Here is a 23,012-nt window from a genome sequence, read left to right on the forward strand (position 1 = left end):
AACTAGGACCTTCTCAGCAGGACCTAAGGAAGGAATACCAACACCTAAGCAATTCACTCTTAGCAAAGGGAAGGAAACCTAAACATAAAATGAAACATCAACAATCCTCTATGCAGGTCACATTTAGCAGAGTGGATAAACCTAAACAATCCTCTATGCAGGTCACATTTAGCAGAGTGGATAAACCTCAACAATCCTCTATGCAGGTCACATTTAGCAGAGTGGATAAACCTAAACAATCCTCTATGCAGGTCACATTTAGCAGAGTGGGTAAACCTAAACAATCCTCTATGCAGGTCACATTTAGCAGAGTGGATAAACCTAAACAATCCTCTATGCAGGTCACATTTAGCAGAGTGGATAAACCTAAACAAACCTCTATGCAGGTCACATTTAGCAGAGTGGATAAACCTAAACAATCCTCTATGCAGGTCACATTTAGCAAAGTGGATAAACCTAAACAATCCTCTATGTAGGTCACATTTAGCAAAGTGGATAAACCTAAACAATCCTCTATGCAGGTCACATTTAGCAAAGTGGATAAACATCAAATGGGACATCACCAATCCTCTATGCAGGTCACATTTAGCAAAGTGGATAAACCTAAAGTGGGATGGCAACAATTGCACAGAGGTGCAGGTTAGAACATTTTGCGCAAGAATCACATATCAAGAAATTACAATGCGCGGGGTGCACGTAGCACAACACTCACAAATGTCCCTCAGGCCAACTGGCCTCGAAAGGGGCGGAATGACCTGAGTCTCAGTGTCAGGGAGGTCTGCGCAGGCAGCACAGAACACAAAGCCTAAACGTGGCAACTGTCCACTAAGTGCTGGACAGTTGTTAAACAGGACTGACCAACGTTGGAGCCAGGAGGGCTCAAGAACAAAAGTGGGCAAGGAGCCTCTCAGGGGCTTGCAAAGCAAATGTACAAATAGAGCTTCAGCGCTCCTAAAAGAATGAATTGCCCCCAGAGCCTCTCAGGCTCGTAAATCAGTTAGGGCGTCTGAACCTCGCAAGGCTCGCAAACTCGCTGGTGGCGTGGAGCCTCTCGGGGCTCGGAATACGTAGATTGCCCCCAGGAGCCTCAGGGCTCCTAAATCAACACTGTGGCCACGTTGGAGTCCCTCACGGGGGACTCGAAGATAGGTAATGCCCCCTGAAGCCCTCGGGCTTCACACTCGCACCGCGCTCAAGATCGCGCTACGGGGGAGGGGCGGACACCGACAATGTGTCCCGACGCCCCTCTCCCCTTTCAGGCACTCACCGGGTCTGGCGGTTGGCTGGAGGCGTCTCCTCGGCGGCCGGCGCGGGGCTCTCCTTCACTCGGGGAGCCTCGAGGACACGACCGGCTGCCTCCCTCGTCTCCCGCCTGGACCTGTCTCCTCTGCACGCCGCCTGACTTCCGCCGGGGCCGCCAATGGCAGCGCGGCCCTGGGGGTCAGGAGGCGGGACTTCCGGGTCGCTGCAGGCAGCGCGGCGGCCCGGCAACAGCTTCCAGTGCTCCCGGGCTGCGGCGGTGATTTCCTTGGCAATGCCGGGTGGGCACCGGCTCGAAAATAAATAAAATACCACGGGGCAATGCCGGGTGGGCACCGGCCTCAAATTAAAAGATAAAGCGAGGTGGCACTCGCTACTTCAAAAATCGGCAATTCAGCTCCAATGCCGGGTGGGCACCGGCAATGCAAATAAAGCGCTCCCAAGCGCTTAGGGGCTCAAGAAGAAGCGCGCTCAGCGCTAAAAAGATAAGCAGAGCGCTATTGAGCGCTGGGGCACAAGGAAAGCGCTCCTAGCGCTATAAATCAAAGAAAAGCGCTTCCAGGCACAGCAAGAGCTCCAGCAGGGTCTGGAGGCAGGCAGAGGGGCAAGGCGGGCCAGAGCCAGCACACTGGGTCTCCAGGCAGGGAGACCGCCAAGTGGCGGTCCTCTTGGCCCCTGCAGCAGCAGCAGCCCACAGATCCTGGAAGGAAACCAAAGACAGGACAAATTGTATGGGGACACAGCCCCTTCTTATACAGAAAAACCCCTTTGTCTCAGGGTGCAGGGTGGGGGAAAACCAGTCGCAGCTGGTTTTGAAGTACTCTGTTTACCTCAACCACCCTCTCTATTCACTGGCAGGGCTAGGGCCATCAGTCGCACTACAGGGGGTGGAGCCAGCATTGTCTGGGGAAAGTCCAGGCCCATCAGGGACCAGGTGCACTCCTCCCAAGCCATCAAGCATGCTAATCTCGCACTCACCACCGGGCAGACCCATCCAGCCTTCCTGGAGCCAGGCTCACCAGCCAGCTCCAGCCAATCACACTGCAGACATATTTTACAGTAATATGCCAAGTACTAGTGGAGTAGTGTGTTGCCGGTGGCAGAGGCAGCCCCCTTCACTTAGCGCTGCTAACTGCTGTTCTGTGTTCTACACTGTGCGCGCTGTTGTAACAGCGAATGTTTTTAAAGTAGCAACTGTGGCTATTGTTTTTAAAACGTTCAGTGTGGGTGAATCACTGTGCACTTTTCATTGCTGTTTAGTTACTCTCCCACTCCCGCCCCGGTCCGCCGCGTCCAATCATGGACGTTTGATGCGGAGGGCGAGGAGGAGCCTTGCACATCCGGGCTCTGGGAGCAGAGGTCAGCGCTCTAGGGACCCCTCCCTCCATTATAAATGTGCTTAGGGCAGCGACCGCGCAGCGGACGCGTGCAGCGGGCGCGCCGGAAGCGCGCCGAAGTCGAGCCAAAGTCCAGCCCGTCTGCGCCCGTCCGCGGCCGGACGGGGCGCGGGGCCATAGACCCTGGTAGAATGACTCAAACTTCCATAAGGTATGATAGACATGCTTTACTTGCACTACAACCCGACACGTATGCCACCTGCAAGCACACCATGATGGCCCAGTCACTCACAAAATGCGGGAGGTGTAGCTTTGATCCCCGCCCCCAAGCCCCAGATACTAGCCCCGGGCCTATCATCAAAGCAGCTTTACTGAATTGAGGATCACTGCGCAAACATGCGCTGGAAATCTACCACTTGATTGACGACATGAATCTTAACATCCTTTTCTTAACGGAAACCTGGTTGGATGAATACTCGGATCCGGACATTATTCAGGCTTTACCTAACGGATACTCTATATCCAGGTTAGATAGAAAGGACGGTAGAGGTGGTGGCATCGCCATTATTACTAGAGCACCTCTCGTCTGCTCCCTTGCACACATACAGGTTGATCATAGTGAAGCTGGCATCTTTACTATCAACACTGGTCCCAATCACTCGATCTCTGGTATTCTGATATATCGACCACCGGGTAGATTACATGATTTCACTTCCACCCTCATGGAGGCGGTCACCCATCTGGCATTAAGGAAATCTAAACTGTTAGTTCTGGGAGATCTTAATGCTCACTTTGATGATCATTTAGATAAAGATGCAGCTGACATTCGTATGGAACTGCAATCGGTTCAATTTGACCTCAAAAATAAAGAACCCTCACACCAACTAGGACATTTGTTAGACCCTGTCTTTGGTAACTGGCTGGGAGTGCATACTACCGATCCTATACCCATACCCTGGTCGGATCACTATATTATCCCCATTTCAGTCCAAATTGACAAAACGGAGCTTTTTCGTCAGCAATCTCTGCGTTACAAACGCAGGAAATGGAAGAATTTTACTTTAGACTCCTTCATTCAAATTGTCCAAGATGAAGGTCCTCCGAAAGGAGCTGACTGTGAGGCTGCCAATGAAAATGTAAACAATATCGTCACTAAGGCTCTGGACATCACAGCCCCTAGCCGCACCATGTCCAATGCTAGGAGGCCTAAGAAAACTGCTCCTTGGTTCGGACAAGAACTACAGACCCTGAAAACGGCCTGTAAGAAACTTGAGAGAGCCTGGCGCCATAACTTCTGTGCAGACATAAAAATACAGTATAAAACAGCACAGAAAGAATACAACAAAGCCGTTCGCCTGGCAAAAGCTGAGCATTATCACATTCGTATCACGGAAGCAGGCAACTCCTCTAGGGAACTGTTTCAAATATATAAGGAGATATCCATAGTGGAGATGTCCTCCTCCACCCAAAATGACTCAGTGGAATCGTGCAATAACATTGCTCAGTATTTTGCTGGTAAAATTAGTAAAATCTATACCAGTTTCTCTAAACAGGGAGCCCCGGCCGCAGATTTTGTTGAAAATGAGAAAATTGTAAACACGCCGGTTTGTCTCAAATCTTTTGAAGTTCCCTCCCTTGAGATGCTGTCCAAGATGTGCATCAAGATCAAATCAGGATCGCCCCGAGACCCGGCTCCACCAAAAATTTTAGCTGAAGCTTTTTCAGCACTGGAACCCCACCTGAGGCACCTGCTACTAACTTCTTTTTCAACCTCTTGTCTCCCGGAGGAATGGAAACAGGCAATAGTGCTACCCATTAAGAAAAAGCCTAACATCAGTTTGGACGTAATGGATAATTTACGACCTATATTCCTGCTACCGTATGTGGCCAAGTTGGCGGAGAAAATCGCTAACACCCAACTGATGGAACATCTTGAGACCCATAATGTTCTCCATAAATCCCAGTCGGGTTTTAGATCAGGTTTCTCAACGGAGACAGCTCTCCTGAGGGCCACAGAAACCCTACGTGAGGGAGCAGATGAGGGAAAGACAATGGCCCTCATCATGCTTGATCTCAGTGCCGCTTTTGACACTGTAGCACATTCCATCTTGCTACAGTGTCTAAACAAAGCGGGAGTCACCAATAAGGCACTGGGATGGCTGAAAGCTTTTTTGCTTAACAGAAGCTTTCAAGTCCAAAGGGGGAGTTTTCTCTCCGACAGGGTGAGGCTTGAGCAGGGGGTTCCTCAGGGCTCTGCCCTGAGTCCCACCCTGTTTAATCTATACATGGCCCCACTGGCAGAGGTAGTGCAGTCGTTCGGCGTGGAGCTTGTCTCCTACGCCGACGACACGCAACTTCTCATATCTCTGACCCAAGCCCCTTCTAAGGAAGCTGACAACTTTAATGCCTGCATGACTAAACTTGCCACATGGATGAACGACCACTGTCTGAAACTTAATGGGACTAAGACAGAGGTCCTCATCATGGGAGGCAATGAGGCTAAATGGACGACGGAGTGGTGGCCCAGTTGCCTTGGTCCTTTGCCCTCCCCCTCTCGAGAGGCGAAGAATTTGGGTGTGTGGGTGGACAATAAATTGTCCTTTGATAGCCACATAAGAAAAACTGTGGGCAAATGCTTTGGGGTGATGAAAACGCTGAACCGCACCCTTGACCTGTTACCCATCAATTCCAGGCGTACCATGACGCAAGCACTGATAACGTCCCGTATTGATTACGGAAACGTGCTGCTCCTGGGTACATCTGAGAAAAATATTAAAAAGCTACAGGTGTTACAGAATTCGGCAGCTCGCCTGGTCCTAAGGCTCCCTCGCCGAGCACCATCACGCCCCTCTCTCGTAGCCCTTCACTGGCTGCCTATCAGGAAGAGGATTGATTTTAAAGCTATGCTTTGGTGCCATAAAATAATTCATCACAGAGCACCGGCCTACATGTCGGACTTGGCTTCTGTCTATGAACCTAGCAGGTCGCTTAGATCTAAAGGTATGAGTCTGCTCAGAACTACATGCCCCAAAAAAGCTAGAATGGGAGGCAGATCTTTCCGGACTTTAGCTGCCAGGAAATGGAACCTTCTTCCTGTGGATATCAGGATGGAGAATAATGAAATCCTGTTTAGGAAGAAATTGAAAACCTACCTCTTTACTCGGTGATGGGTTTTTCCTCTACTCCTTTTCACACTCTCTCCACAGCGCGGGGACACGCCGGGAGGCGTCACCAGGCGCTCTACAAACTCCTTTAAATTAAATTAAACTAGAAATGGCATTTCTACACATGACACACACATGCCACATACACCATTGCAAAGCATTCATTCCCACGAACACGCACATACCAAATTCGAGCATGCACTCCCCACACATCAGGAACTACTAGGGACACAGACATTCCCCATGCATCCCTATGGGAGAGCAGGCCAGCCTAACTACATGCACGCACTTTACTCTGGGACACAGAGAAAAAGTGCGCACAGACCAGAAAATCATCCACACAGATCACAGATCAAAAGCAAAAAGATTAGGGGTGAACCTGCCTTAAGGGCCAAGTCCAACAGAAACATTACATTATGGGTTATTTATTGAGAACCATGGCACTATTTGCACTACCTTGGTGCTCAGTTGTGAAGTTCTGTAGTTACTTTGGAGGAAAGTTCTGAGAAAGAAAAACAGACAATTTTGCAAAATAATATAGGTTTACTTAGATACTGCTGGGGAGATCAATCACATCCTTGGTGATGCAATCAGTTGTACAAAGTACTGCATGCAGACTGAAATTTATAGGCAAAAAACCACACAATATTTACAACGTCGCAAGACTTCTCAAACGTTGCCAGGTTCTGTGATGACAAACAGAAACCCACAGTGTGGGTGTAGATTCTCGGAATTTAAGCATACAAAAGCACATGTTTATGTAACTGCAGAACGCGTGGTCATATCTTGATAAAATGCTAAGTGGGTCAGTCTATTGGACTTCTACGTGTTGTTTCTTTTGCCAAGCTATCTGACCTTTAGTTGTGGACATATGGTTTCTGCAAAAGCGTGCACATGTGCTTCAGTATGTTCTATGCTAGGATGAGATGAGACATTGGTGTCTCATCCTGTGTATGTGTTCTCAGGTAAGGGTGTAAGAAACTGCATTGCTTATGGAGTAAGCGATCTTACCAGATTGGTGCATCTTGGCTCATTTCTACAGCAGAAATTTTGTGACCCATTTGGTATGATTGCTCATCTGCACTAACCATGAAATGTTCGGTCAAGTTTTCTGAAACTGAAGGGAAATGAGAGCAATTTTCGTGCAGTTTCAAAGCTGAACAAACCACAAGATATTCTTTTCAAGTCTCCTGAAACCAAAGTGTGATTTGACCTGTCTATTTCTGCTGAACCCTCTGCTTTTCACCACGTATTTGTTTCCCTGGATGGGACTGTCACTGATTGCATGGGTTTAAAACTGTCTCTAAACTGAAAGGTTTGCATGGTTGTCTGTGGTCTTAGCTCTGTGTAGGTCTCCATGTGATGCATCCCATTCTTCTCTCTATAATTCCTCCCTCTAGTTGATTCTTTAACTACCTCTCCTAACCCCCAATCTCCCAGAGGGATTCCTGCATGCAAACTACCCTGTCCCTGGCTTCCTCAGTATGTTTCCTAGCCATAAACGCTCTTCCTACTTAAGCTGTCATCCTCTTGCAGCATGCCATTACATAAATAAGACCCATCAAGAGCAACAGTATCACCAAAGGCAACAAGGTCTTGAACAACCTTGACATCCAGGACGGCGCCTACTCAAACCAAACCACTCGTCAGGGCACACCCTCGCTGACCATTTTCTTTTGTAGGTCGTGCGGTGTCTGAATGGCCTTAATGTCCCATTGTCCGCATCTCCGACACTGCCCTCCATGGTATTCATCAAGTCCAGCACATATCTGGACTGCATTACCATCAGTCTAATGGCTCGTCGTTCTACTTTTAACACCTTTGAATCCATCTTCAGTTGCATCAATGGCCGTCCTGAGTTCCCACCTCATGATCTGCAATAGTTGGGCGTTTGCTTTGTTTTGGAAGGCTGGTACCCAACTTCCAAAGAATACTTGGGCCCTGCTAAGTAAGCAGAGTTGTGGGATCGAATTATAAATGTCAGTTCCAAAGTCCCTGGCTGCTTTCTAAGCACCGTGGCTTATGTAGTTCTGAGCGGTCCACTCCTGGTTACCAGGGAGGGAGTGTGTTAGGTTACTGGGGAGCGGTGTGTAGGAGAGTAGGGTCTGCTTCCTATTGTTACCCCCACTTTTTTCTGTGATTGACTGGTTTTCCGACTTTAGCAGGGCCACAGCCATACTAATCAGGCCCAAAGCCTAGCTGTTCTCTCTCTAAATGAATGCCACGTACTTTAGGTACATACCAGATTGGTTACTGGGTCACCCTTGTGAGCCCCTGTATATGGTACCCAGGGCATAGGTGCACCCTAGATCTACCAGGGGCTGCAGCATGTATTGTGCCACCACTGGTTAGCCTTCCAAACTGACACCACAGGTCTATACTTACAGCCTGGGTAAGGTGGTGTAATCATCCCTGTTCGAGGCATGTGGGCTGCTGAAAGGAGATGGTTCCGAAAGCTGCAGAGGGGCTCAGCTCATGCTAGGGCACCCTCTCACATAAAACCAAGCACTCTGTCTTCAGGATTGTCAAGGCCTGCCATAGGAGTGACTTATAGGTTACTATGTGGCTATATATAAGGTAGATATAGGTATACTATATCTAAGTAGGAATATGCTACTTACCAGTATGCATCTGTTCTTGGCATGTAGGGCTGCTGACATTCATATCTGTGCATAGATCTGTGGTAAATATTTGATTTACCGTCCTAATTTCTATGCAGGTAAGTACTTAATCAATAATAACTCAATCGGAAAGAAAGAGGCAGAGTCCGTGGTGTTAGAGTTCTTAGGGGTTTTATTCCTTAAAAAGGAATGGTCAGACCGGATATCATGTTCCTGCCACCACTGGGGTGCAGGAAGGGATAGAGCAATATTTTATTGACAATACATAGCTTATATACTTAAGTTACATTATAGAAACCAATACAGTAGGCGTAACAGCTGAGAGAAACACGATAAAACACACACGTGCTAGTGATACGTAATTAGAAGGCGTGAACTAGGCGTGAACATAGAGGTGTGTGCTAGAAACGTCACAGGTAGGTGTCACAAGTGGGTGGCACAAAGCAGAATCTTGTAATGCCAGCAGAAATCTGAGGCCTGGATGCGCGCGCAGCTGCATGACGTGTGATTGACGTGAAACTGGAGGGTGCAGGGGACTTGACATTTACACTGGCGGAAAGAGACAGAAGTCTGGCATGTCAGATCAACTCGTACTTCTATCATATCTGATATCTGATGTTTGGGAACCATATTATCTAAACGGAAAAGGTCTCTGGGGCAGAAGCTATTCTATACTGACTGTGAATGCGTGTATAAGCGCCTAAGTGTCTACATGAGAATGCGAGGGGCATGGGCCTACCATGGTAACAGAGGCTATGAATTACTTGCACGGAGACAGTGAGGCCGGGCCCTTTGCTCTGCAGCTGGGGGGATGTTTACTTAAACTAGTAGGCAGGAATGCATTTTCGAGGAGCGGAACAGATAATTCGAAGGTTGAATACAGTCTTGGCAGGCAGCAGGCTGAGCTAAGCGCCGTGAGCCGCACAGGGAGTAAGGCAGAGGTCACGGGTACAGAGACAGCCTGGGCTGAGGCTTTCGGAGTCGGAAAGCAGGAAAAAAGGCTCGATGGCAGAATTCAGGGCCTACTTCGCCAGAGCTGAAAAACGTGTAAAGTACACCACAAAAAGACGTTGGCATAGCATACTTAGAAACGGAATATTCAACCCATTCAGGGTGGGTCTGAAAGAGGACATGTTAACGTTGGACGCAAATGTATTTGCGTCTTCATAGCTGGCACAGGAGGGAAGTTACATGCATTTTAAGCTGGTACATGGAGACGGTGGGGTACACGTTAGGGAACATTACTTGACCATAAAATTTATATTTCCTCATTCCCTCCTTGTTCCCTACGGACCCTTTATGATATATCGATCCTCATGAATCGATCAGTCTGTTCTTGTAACATCATTTGTTCTTCTTTCTTCCTTTCACGTTTTGAGAGGAAACTGGAATGTTCAATGCACGATGTGGCACACAGTCCACAAATCGCTGGCCCTCACTGTAGGCACAGGCAGCAACTGAATACTATGACAAGGGCGATGCCTAGGAAGGATAGGATCTTCCATCCCCAAGCGGTTAACGTTGTCCAGAACCAACCGGACCAAGTCCAGGTGCCTGGATTCTGATGTATCTGATTTGCAATTTTATGAAGACGTGTAATAGCTTGGTATACCGTTGGCGCGTTTTCTGGAATGAAAACACAGCAACTTGACCCGATGACCTTACAAGCTCCGCCTCTGTCTGCCAAGATGACGTCAATAACAAGACGATTCTGAAGAACAACAACCCGCATGGCGGACTGCTCCTCTGTTAATTAAAAACTTTCTGTCTTTTCCCAATACTTGACTGTGTACATAAGGACCCTCTTGATCTACAGGAATCTCAATAAGAGGCAAGCCAAACTTCCTCTCTAGGCTGTTTCATGTGTATCGTGGATAATCGGGGTAAGCAGATTGGGCATACTGGTACATCTGTTGTGAAACTTGTTGAGTCGCGGCAATGGGCTGTTGCTGTGGTACCGCTACCGTCTGTGCTGTATGTGATGAAGCATGCGTAGGCTGTGTATTCTGCGAAGTCTGTTGCTGGACCTGGTCTTGTCTAGGTGGACGCGGTCTTTCTTTAGTTTTACCTGTTGATATATTATGTTTCAAGACTGGGCATTCATGTACGTAGTGACCTGGCTGCTTGCAATAGTTGCATGTTCCTTTAACGGGAGCTGCTGAATTCTGGGTCTGGGTCGTACCCTTTCTCTGGCCGTCGGCTGGAACCGACTGGGCCACTAACATTTTCATTTTCGTGTCTTTCATACGTTTCTGTTCATGATCCTGTTCTTCTCTAATTCTGTTCTGATGGTATTGTAACATCTGTAACATCTGGGATGGCGTATTTGCTTGCCATGTACTCTCAACCTTGTATACACGAGTTTTAACTGCTGCCAGGGAATTCTCGACTAACTTTGATACAAAAAGGTGCTGGTACGATTCGCTACTTGGTTTAAGGCCGCTATTAATAAGGAAACATTTCTCGAATCTTGAATAGAAGTCACTAGTATCTTCATCGTGTTTCTGTTTACAGGCTGAGATAGCGTCCCAGTCTTCCTTTCTAGTTGTCAGTAATCTTGGCAGATCCTGTACTATCAAACCTGGTAATGCTTTAGTTTTCTCCCCAAGGCCTAGCCCTGGGGTACGAAGTTTCTCCTCGTCTTCTATTTCTGCCCATGCAATCTTTTTGTCTCCTACCTCCCATTCTCTTTCCTTTAGTTTCTCGTAGATGCCTGTGGGCAACAATACCTTTAACATTTTCATGATATCTGCATATGTGTAATCTCCCATCAGTAACATGTCTTTAAGTTCTCTCTGTGAAAACCTGCAGGGTCTTTATCGTGACAGGGTACTAGTTTCTTCAATTCCAATAGTTCTAACTTGGTCAGAGGTGTGTGTACATACACACGTTTCAAGGTATTATCGGTACCCATAACTGGATGTACTTCTCGTAAGGGGTTCTGACTTTCAATACCATGCAGACGCTCCATATGGTACATTTTTCTTTCTGGGGGCGGAGCGGGAACATATTCGGAGCTTAAGAAAGTGTTGTATCTGTGCCGTTGTTCTAGAATTATTTGTATTAACTTGGTACTTAGACCTCTCCATCTATCCATGAGTAGTGCTTCTAATGTATCGTGTAAGGGACCTGGATCAGAATGTTGGTTTCTGTATAACGTGAGGAGGTGCTGAATCATGTATACACCTGCTAATTTCTGTTCGTCTGGGGATAGGTTCAGGAATGTCTGCGCTACTGTGTCATCATTGTATATGTTCGGATTGTCAGCCCATAGTACTGCTGACCGGGCTAGTTCTTGTTCATCCATAGAATTTAGTACATGGTACCCCATTCGTTCTCGAAGCATTTTATCAGTCTCTTGGAACTGATGTTCAGGAGAATTCGGTTTTGATATGCCAGAGAGAAAAACTCTCTTGCTTTCTGGACGAATGCCTTTCCTAAGGTAAGTTCCCTTACCTACATACGCTATCGTGTCAGTAGTCTTTTCTGGTTCTTCAGGTTCTTCCTCCTCCTCGGAGGAAGCTTTTTCTTTCTCTTTTTCGTGTATTTCTATCACTGCTTTTCTTATTTTCCTGTACATACTGGCTATGCAACCCCCTTTATCATGTTTTCCTTCGGATATATTTTGACCCCACTTGTTGAGTCCCTCTAGTTCATCCTGTTCTGTCTCAGGCCTGTCTCGTTCTCTTATTAAACAATTTATGAAAAAACGTAGTATATATGCTTGAGTGTCAACTTTCTGATGTGCCATGGCCTCCTTAATACTTTCAGGGTCTTCCCCAGTCTGGACAAAATGATATATTCTATCTAGGTGCTCTTTCATTCCTGAGAATAATATTAGGTAATCTGTAGCTTGTCGTAAGCGTAGCGATGCTATCAACATTCTATCGTCTTTGCCGGGTACTGGATCATATCTGCAAACTGAAAGCGGTCCTTTGAGTTTGTCGAAACGGGGTGATTGGGGCGTAAGGTGGTTCTGCATGTCCCTAAGGTGTAATCTGTGTGTTGCTGGCGGGGTCTGGTGACCCCCGGTCGCACCTCCTGAGGCAGAGGCTTGGGCATTATCCCTCTGTGGAGTCTGTATGTGTACTTGAACTTGTCTTTTAGTAGGATCAGGTAGAAGCGGATTTGGTATACTAATTTTAGGGGCGGGAAGTGGTGGAGGTGGAGGAACGATGGGCTGTCGAACGGGGAAACCTGGTTGCGGTAATGGCGGGATATGGTCTGGAGGCGGGTTGCCATCTCCGTCACCGTCAGTAGGCGGGACGTGGGCCTGTGGATTGGTGTAAGCGGGTGCTACATCGTTTAGATAGGAATTCAGAAATATGTCTTTAGTAGTCCTGTGATTTACTTTAGTTGGGACCAATGGTGGTGGCAGATTTTTCGGTATTTCTGAAGTGGCTTCAGGCGAACCCTCGGCCATAAGATACATACCATTTACAAGGTTGTTTCGTGCGCGGTCTACATGTTCTGATTTTACTCGAATCCCTTCAGTAACTAATTCGTTTTCTCGGGCTTTATCTGATTCTTCTCTATGTCTGTCTTCTCTACGGAGTGCTTTTTCAGCACGTTTATGTGATTCCTTACGCCAAAATTCTATGGCGTCTTTCTGAGATTGTCTGGCTTTCTTTTTCCATAGTGCTTCTTCTACCTTCATGATGCACTCGGCATCCCATGTTCCGGTAACAGGCCACCTGTGTCTCTCGTCTAGATGCTTAGTATAATCGGCCCATAAATCTAGATACAATATGGCGTCTATGCCATGTTTCTGATACATGAAATTTCCAGGAGTGTCCCTAGGGGGGATAGGAATTTCTTCCTCTAGTATCCCTTTCCGAGTTCCTATCTGCTTTAACTTATTGAAAAACGGCATCTTGTTTACTTAGTACTGAATGCTCAATCCTTGCTACTTAATTCTGAACACAACTAGTTACACAAGACCACAATAATGCACATAAAAAAACAGTCACTCATACCACGACATTAATCACATGAAAGACATTTGAGACATATATGACTACCCCCCCTATACTGGATGTACTGCTAAACAGCACAGATACACTGCTAAGAACAGTGCAAGAACTCGAACAACGGATATACTGCTAAACAGTACAGATACACTGTCTAAAACAGTGCAGACCGAATTTGTGTACCCAAACCCGTCTTTACCGGATACATAATAATGCACCCGTCTAGATACGTCCCAGCAATGGTACTCACCGGGAAGCACGGAAACAGAAGGCCTCGGAAAACTCGACTGGACTGGACCGGACTCGACTCGATTCGACACGTGGATACTTCGGAAACTGGTGGGCCTCTTGACACCTCGGACCTTGCTTCTTTCGGCTAGGCTCTGGTCGGGATCCTCCGCACTCCTCACCGCCTCGTCTGGGTGCTGATAGCAGTCTTCGTCACCTCCGTGGGCCAGAGGGAGATACAGGAAATCCTGCCAGTACGCGTAGTTCCGTCTAACTGATGGCAGGGGACAGAGCTTGCAATGCACCAACCGGCGCGTGGGGTGGGGGAGGGGTCCCTATTCAGGCGCCAGAATAATGTGGTAAATATTTGATTTACCGTCCTAATTTCTATGCAGGTAAGTACTTAATCAATAATAACTCAATCGGAAAGAAAGAGGCAGAGTCCGTGGTGTTAGAGTTCTTAGGGGTTTTATTCCTTAAAAAGGAATGGTCAGACCGGATATCATGTTCCTGCCACCACTGGGGTGCAGGAAGGGATAGAGCAATATTTTATTGACAATACATAGCTTATATACTTAAGTTACATTATAGAAACCAATACAGTAGGCGTAACAGCTGAGAGAAACAAGATAAAACACACACGTGGTAGTGATACGTAATTAGAAGGCGTGAACTAGGCGTGAACATAGAGGTGTGTGCTAGAAACGTCACAGGTAGGTGTCACAAGTGGGTGGCACAAAGCAGAATCTTGTAATGTCAGCAGAAATCTGAGGCCTGGATGCGCGCGCAGCTGCATGACGTGTGATTGACGTGAAACTGGAGGGTGCAGGGGACTTGACATTTACACTGGCGGAAAGAGACAGAAGTCTGGCATGTCAGATCAACTCGTACTTCTATCATATCTGATATCTGGTGTTTGGGAACCATATTATCTAAACGGAAAAGGTCTCTGGGGCAGAAGCTATTCTATACTGACTGTGAATGCGTGTATAAGCGCCTAAGTGTCTACATGAGAATGCGAGGGGCATGGGCCTACCATGGTAACAGAGGCTATGAATTACTTGCACGGAGACAGTGAGGCCGGGCCCTTTGCTCTGCAGCTGGGGGGATGTTTACTTAAACTAGTAGGCAGGAATGCATTTTCGAGGAGCGGAACAGATAATTCGAAGGTTGAATACAGTCTTGGCAGGCAGCAGGCTGAGCTAAGCGCCGTGAGCCGCACAGGGAGTAAGGCAGAGGTCACGGGTACAGAGACAGCCTGGGCTGAGGCTTTCGGAGTCAGAAAGCAGGAAAAAAGGCTCGATGGCAGAATTCAGGGCCTACTTCGCCAGAGCTGAAAAACGTGTAAAGTACACCACAAAAAGACGTTGGCATAGCATACTTAGAAACGGAATATTCAACCCATTCAGGGTGGGTCTGAAAGAGGACATGTTAACGTTGGACGCAAATGTATTTGCGTCTTCATAGCTGGCACAGGAGGGAAGTTACATGCATTTTAAGCTGGTACATGGAGACGGTGGGGTACACGTTAGGGAACATTACTTGACCATAAAATGTATATTTCCTCAGATCGCCGCCTAGTGTTTGGTCCGGATGATTGCACATTGTTGTCCTCACGAGATAGGTGGCTCCTCCCCCCGAACTACAGTGCGCATGGGCATCCTCTCCATCCTCAGATTGTTTTTTTCCGCCATTGGGTTCGGATGTACTTTTCTTTACTCAAGTTCTGAAACTTTCTAAAGGCCAAAAGACCTTCGGGGTCGTCGGTATATTTTCGATCGGTGCCGAGTTCTTGTTCCAGTTATTCTTGAGCAGGACGTTGAAGAGAGCCGCTTGCCCTTTTCGACACCGGAGGCCGATCGTCAATGGAACGGAGCCCGTTCAAACGATGCCCCCTTTGTAACTCTAAGTACCCGCACATCGATGTACACCCGGTGTGCAACAAGTGCTTATCACCAAGGCACAATGAAGACAACTGTCTAGCTTGTGCTCGATTCAGGTCGAAGAAGACGCTTAGACTCCGACGTGCAGCGAGGCAAACTATGTCGAAGCCAGCGCCTGACCCGGTGAATATCTTCGACGAAGAGGACGATGAGGTCGTCGAGACTGAGGATCCAGAACAGCAGTCGGATCCCGGTTCGGAGCATGACTCCAACTATTATGAAGACGACAAAGAAGCCATAGAGTCGAAAACTAAACCGAAACTGCTGAAAACAGTCTTCGGATCGAAAACCTCAAACCCATCGGAGTCGACAAAGAAAAAAGGTGTCGACGACCCTGAGGGGTCAAAAGTAAAGAGTGTCGAACCGAAGATCGGTGCTCTGAAGTCCACCATTAAAACCAAGCACGTCGAACCGACGAAGTCGACGGACAGCGACACAAACAAAGGACTCGAGTCTCGGAACCTTCTCGATCCGAAGCATCAAGTCGACAGGCCCCAGCTAATCAAAGGCCTCGAGTCGAAATCCAAAAGCGCCTTGAAGGACCACGTCGAGTCGAGGCAGAAAAGCGCGCCTCCGACGCCACAAGCACCGAAGTCGACGCAGGGACAAAAACTAATTGGTGAAAAGGCAAAATCGGTCGGGCCTCCATCAACGCCAGCCCCGAAGAAGGTCAGTCTGTCTAAAGACACTATGCCAATAATAAAATTCGGACTGCCCCCGACTGCACGCCCTAAGGCGCTCGATCAAAACCTGGGGTCGAAACACCCAAAAAGGTGTCATTGGGAAAAATGACTCATCCTCTAGAAGAGGACGTTATGTACCTAGAGCCCTCATATGATGACCAGTCGAAGCTACATATCGACTCCGAATCTGGTAGACTTACTATTTATCAAAGGAAGATCAGGTCAGAAAATCCTCTGGAATCATACAAAATTCCACTCAAGAAGAAAAGGGATTTTTCAACATTGCCTGTCCTTTTTGAAACTGTGAGGTACCATGGCCAGGACACCTCTGCATACTCACCCACACCCACTACGGAGGATATGGGGTATGACGATGATGAATAATATCATTACCCTGCGGACACGGATCAGGATGACCAGGCACACGCCTGGACAGACCCTGCTGACCAGGGGGAGTCACAGACTATTCCTGATACTCCTTCTTATCCTGTTAAAACTTCACCAACAGAAGATACAGCTGCGTTCAACGCTTTAATTGAAAGGGCAGCACAAAATCATGATGTGGACATGCATGCTGACCCAGTTGAAGAGGACTTCCTGTTTGACACTTTCTCCACTTAAGAAAAATCTGTTAAAACTTTGCCAATGCTAAAAGGTGTGCTTAAACACGCAGGGGACATTTTCAAAGAAACCACCAGAGCAAGGGTTATTAACCCCAGAATTGAAAGAAAATACAGACCGGCGCCTGTGGACCCTACATATATTAAGGGACAGCTGCCATTGGACTCTTTGTTGGTCTCAAATGCTCGTAAGCGCGCCAACTCACAAATTACGGGTGATGCTCCTCCTCCAGACAAGGAATCTAAAGTATTAGAAGCTTCTGGGAAAAGGGTGGCTGCTCAAGCAGCTAATATCTGGAGAATTTCTAATACACAGGCCCTATTAGCCAGATACGATAGGGCGCATTATGACACTCTAGAGCAACTGCTGCAATATTTGCCTGAGGCCTACAAAGAGGGAGCAGAAATGCTAATCCAGGAAGGGAAAATCATATCCAACGCATCCGTTAAATGTGCGCTAGACACAGCAGACACCGCAGCCAGGGCCATTAACAGAAGTGTCATGCTCAGGAGACATGCTTGGTTGCGCATCTCTGGGTTCAAACCTGAAATTCAAACCACATTATTGAATCAGCCTGTGAACCCAGATTTTTTTATTTGGTCCTGATGTGGACACAATCTTAGAAAAAATTAAAAAAGACACAGACGGCCAAGTCTATGGGTGCCTTGCAGTCCCAACAGTTCAGAGGAGGTTCCTTTCACCGCTCCAGTAACAGAGGAGCTACACGAGGCCAGGCATCACAACAGATTCCATACAGTAAAGGGAGCACGCAAACCACCTATAATAAGAATAATAGAGGTGGATACCGTGGCAATAGCAGCAAAGGCAGAGGACGAGGGAATAACACCACCAGATCCTCCGCCAATACTAAACAGTGGCGCCTTGTCACTGCCCCCGGACCATGTAACACCGGTCGGGGGGCGATTACAACAGTTCCTGCCAGTCTGGGAGAGCATTACCACAGACAGGTGAGTGAGACAACTTATTCAGTACGGCTATTGTCTAGAGCTAACTTCCACTCCACCCAACATACCCCCAAGACACTGTCCTATGTCCGCAGAGCACATAGACTTATTGCAGCAAGAAGTTATCAGCATGCTGCAAAAAGGGGCCATAGAACTCGTACCCATACAGGAACAGGGTACAGGGGTATACTCGCTATACTTCTTAATACCCAAAAGGACGGGTCTCTCAGGCCAATACTAGATCTCAGGCCCCTAAACCAATACATCTTATCAGAACATTTTCACATGCTCACTTTACAACAGGTTCTGCCATTGCTCACTCAGGGAGACTTCCTCGCAACACTAGATCTAAAAGACGCATACTTCCACATACCAATACATCCTGCACACAGGAAGTGTCTCAGGTTTACCATACAAAATCAGCACTACCAGTTCAAGGTACTACCTTTCGGGGTGACAACAGCCCCCAGGGTGTTTACCAAGTGCCTAGCGACGGTAACGGCGCACCTGAGGAGAAACCATGTCCACGTCTACCCCTATCTGGGCGACTGGCTCGTCCAAGCAAAGTCAGTCCAGCAATGTGCCAGCCACATCTCTCTTACTATTCACCTCCTGCACATCCTCGGATTCTCATTAAACTATGCAAAGTCTCATCTCCAACCCGCTCACATACAACAGTACCTAGGAGCGACAATAGACACTCTGTTAGCAAAGGCACAGCCAAACTCAGCGAGAATCAACAGTATTCAATTACTGATTCAGAAATTCAGACCCCAACACTCGCTCCCAGCACGGGTGTTTATGCAGTTGATAGGCATGATGGCCTCCTGCATCTTCATAGTCCCTCACGCGAGACTACACATGCGTCCGCTTCAGGAGTGCTTAGCACGGCAGTGGAACCAGGCTCAAGGACAATTAAAAGACCTAGTGTTGGTGACAGGTCGCGCATACCACTCTCTGCATTGGTGGAACCCACAAAACCTTTGCAGGGGACGACCGTTCCAAGAGCCTGTACCACAAATAGTGCTAACGAGGGACGCATCTCTCCTGGGCTGGGGAGCGCATGTCCTCCATTACACAGTGCAGGGACTATGGACCACACAGCAAAAGAAGATGCACATCAACCTGTTGGTACTGATGGCAATCTTCATGACAATGAAGGCGTTCAAGGTACATTTGTGCAACAAAGTCGTGTTGATCCGGACGGACAACATGACTGCCATGTACTACATACAGAAGCAGGGAGGGACACACTCTCCACAGTTGTCACATCTAGCACAAACCATGTGGAATTGGGCCATTCAGAGGAAAATATTCCTCATGGCGGAACACCTCCCAGGCAGGGACAACCAGATGGCGGATCTGCTCAGCAGACACAGCCACCAGATGCACGAGTGGGAGATACATCCCTCAGTGCTACAACCGTATTTCCAGCAGTGGGGTCACCCAGGGATAGACCTGTTCGCCACAAGGGAAAATGCAAAATGCCAAAGCTTGGCTCCAGGTTTCCACATCCGCAGTCTCAGGGCGATGCGATATGGATGAACTGGTCAGGCAGATTTGCGTACTCTTTTCCCCCAGCCCCGCTCATACCACTAGTGGCACGCAAACTGCGACAACACTCCATGACACTCATCCTAGTTGCTCCAACGTGGGCGAGGCAGCCATGGTACACCACGTTCCTAGAACTTTCCGTGGTGTCTCATCAAAGACTGCGATTAACACCCAGTCTTTTAACGCAGAGCCATAGAGACATTCAGCACCCAGATCCGCAACAGTTGAACCTTGCGATCTGGCTCCTGAAGTCATAGAGTTTGGTTACCTGAACTTGCCTCCTGACTGTATGAATATCATGAAAGAGGCAAGAAGACCTACAACCAGAGCATGCTATGCGGCGAAGTGGAAACGATTTGTCATCTATTGTACCAATAATGACATAAATCCGCTAGATGCATCTACTCAGAACATCATATGTTACCTGTTACATTTACATAGATGCAATCTAGCCTACAGTTCCATACATATACATTTTGCTGCGGTGGCAGCTTATCTTCAAAACAGGCAACACATTTCACTCTTCAGAGTACCTGCTATTAAAGCTTTTATGGAGGGACTCAAACGAGTGATTCCTCCAAGACACCCACCTTCACCTATCTGGAACCTCAACGTGGTTCTAACCAGACTGATGGGACCACCTTTTGAACCCCTACACTCGTGTGAGATTCAATTCCTAACGTGGAAAGTGGCTTTCTTAGTGGCGATTACATCACTTAGGAGAGTTAGTGAGCTACAAGCCCTAACTATTCAGGAGCCATTCATACAAATTCATGCAAATAAGGTAGTGCTACGTACAAACCCTAAATTTATGCCAAAGGTGGTATCCCAGTTTCACATCAATCAGACTATCGAACTGCCAGTGTTCTTCCCAAATCCAGATTCAGTGGCAGAAAGAGCTCTACATACTCTGGATGTTAAAAGAGCTCTCCTGTACTATATAGACAGAACAAAACCTTTCAGGAAAACTAAGCAACTGTTTGTTGCCTTTTCACCACAGCACAAAGGATACCCCATTTCAAAATCAGGTATAGCCAGATGGATTGTTAAATGCATACAAATTTGTTATCAGAAAGCTAAACGCACATTAACAGTTCCCCCAAGAGCGCATTCCACACGCAAGTTAGGGGCATCCATGGCTTTCCTGGGAAACATTCCTCTAGAGGACATATGTAGAGCAGCCACATGGACTACCATACATACATTTACCAAACATTACTGCGTAGATGTACACTCCAAGCAGCTGTAGGACAGGCTGTACTCAAGACTTTTTTTCAGGCTGCTGCAGCTGGCACGGGCAACCACCGCTAAGGGGGAGACTGCTATACATTCTATGCACAGATAGGAATTCAGCAGCCCACATGCCTCGAACGGAATATGCTACTTACCAGTATGCATCTGTTCTTGGCATGTAGGGCTGCTGACTTTCATATCGCCCTCCCTCCTCCCCGGTGCCTGTCGCAGCAGTAGCACTCAGAATTATTCTATAGCATGGACATCACTTACTGTATCATACTCCATCCCTGCCACAATGGCGAAAAACAATCTGAGAATGGAAAGGATTCCCATGCACACTGTAGTCCGGGGGAGGAGCCACCTATCTCGTGATACTTCGAAGACTCTTCCAGGACAACAATGTGCAATCATCCGGACCCAACACTAGGCGGCGATCTATGCACAGATATGAATGTCAGCAGCCCTACATGCCAAGAACAGATGCATACTGGTAAGTAGCATATTCCTACTTAGATATAGTATACCTATATCTACCTTATATATAGCCACATAGTAACCTATAAGTCACTCCTATGGCAGGCCTTGACAATCCTGGAGACAGAGTGCTTGGTTTTATGTGAGAGGGTGCCCTAGCATGAGCTGAGCCCCTCTGCAGCTTTCGGAACCATCTCCTTATAGCTGTTCTATGATATAGCCATACCATATACTCTTAAGTGCATTATAATCCTCAAGGTTATTGCTAACTTTGGTTTGGCTTTATCAAAACATGTCATGAAAAGTGTCAAACACTTTGGAATACTACTTCGGGGTTAGCATTCCACCCTTCTAGAGGGAGAAGACATGTAGTTACTGTTAAACCCGGTTAAAGTTAAGCAGAGCCCCAGCATCACAAAATGGATGCTGCTGCCACAGACACGAGTCTGCCCTCCTGCTGCTGGACGAAACTCCAGCAGGGGAGGCCTGGAGAATAGGTTTCCTGTCTAGGGAGGTGCTGGCACCTCCCCAGACAGGCTTTAGTGTATTTGGGCATGGAGGGTTGCATTCAGTGAATGCTTTTCAGACACTGCCTGGAGCACACCAGGTTATCCGTGCATTTCCCAGTTCAAACCGGTTGCTGGGGCACTCAGCCCCAGCTCTGGCGTGAAACTGGACAAAGGGGAAGGGGTGTAACCACCCCCTCCCCAAGTCCACCCATAGGAGGGATCTTAGAGTTAGTCCAACCCCTAAACTTACTATAAGTGTAGAACCCCAGTCCCTAGAACTACCCTGGACCAAACTCGGCAACATATATCTTGGACCTTCGACATTCTATATCGACTGGAAGACGGAAGAAATCTCCCTTGTGGTCAAGGAGTGACCACCCTGTTCCAAAAGGCACCAACTGGATCTTTTCCGGTCTGCATTTTCGAGGCTCCCGCCGGATCCCGAAGAATCTGTGACAGAGGACACGGACTAACAGACATCTCTGATGCTGACCTTCGCTCCCAGCAAAGCTAAGACCTGTGGCGGACACGAGAGACGTGGGACTGGAACTCCTGGACATCCTGCATTTTGCAACCTGCACCTACTTCCCGAGGTATCCCGAAGTTGTGCATTGGGGGGCTTGAAGCCCCAGCCCGATCACCTTTTGCACCGAAGCTCAGAGGCCCACACTGCACGGGTGTCCCTTGGGCCTGCTTTGTGCATTTCAGCTTGACGCGTCTTTGCGGTTCCTAGTCCATTGGCTAGTGAGCCCCCACAAAGACCAATCTTCACTTTCTTCAGCTTTCCTGGTTGCTCCAGGCTTGCTCTAACTCCTCTCCAAAGGGGGAGTTCCTCAGACCATGCTGGTCTGCACCGAAGCCCATCCCGACATCCTGCGTGGATTGTGTTTGCCAAGGCTTGTTGGGTCCAATTTGGATACCGACACCGCAGTCAACTAGATGCTTCGTGGGACAGCTCGAATCCAGCTCCTGGTTGTCCTCGACGCCTCCTGGTCCTCGTGGCTGAAGAGACAAGCTTCACCTTCTCACCTGAAATCACCCGATATCGGCTGGCATCTTGTTATCGCCATTCTGGTCACTGGCTAGTGACTCAGACTCTGTCTCCACTGCTTTCAGGTTCTTCACATTTCCAATCCACCCCGACACTTCCCTCTGGTCGCCTGCAGCACTTCTTCGCAGTTCTCCATTGGAATCGACGACAAAACCAGACGCCAAAAGGCACCTATGCACCCGGCTTCCCTTGGTGAGGTAACATGAGTACTCAGGTGCTCACGTGGGTCTTGACTCTCGAAGTGTCCTAGACTTAAAGGGTTCCATCGTAGTTCACCTAGAAGTACCCTTAAACTGTAACTTTGTAACTAGTTCGTTCTCCATAGAAAGTCAATGGTAACCCGCAGCTGTGTTTAGATACTGCAGGCGTCTCCCGTGGGCCTCCTACATCCTAACC

At 47.8% G+C, this 23,012-nt stretch overlaps 1 protein-coding gene across 1 annotated transcript in view; it reads left to right on the top strand.

Annotated features, from left to right (window-relative positions):
• Positions 1–23,012, top strand: part of LOC147748826 (PAN2-PAN3 deadenylation complex catalytic subunit PAN2-like) — a 771,836-nt gene that overhangs the window by 20,684 nt on the left and 728,140 nt on the right. The gene's annotated exons all lie outside the window — the stretch shown is intronic.

The sequence above is a fragment of the Lissotriton vulgaris genome, chromosome 1_1, assembly GCF_964263255.1.
Source record: "Lissotriton vulgaris chromosome 1_1, aLisVul1.2, whole genome shotgun sequence".
NCBI lineage: Eukaryota > Metazoa > Chordata > Amphibia > Caudata > Salamandridae > Lissotriton > Lissotriton vulgaris.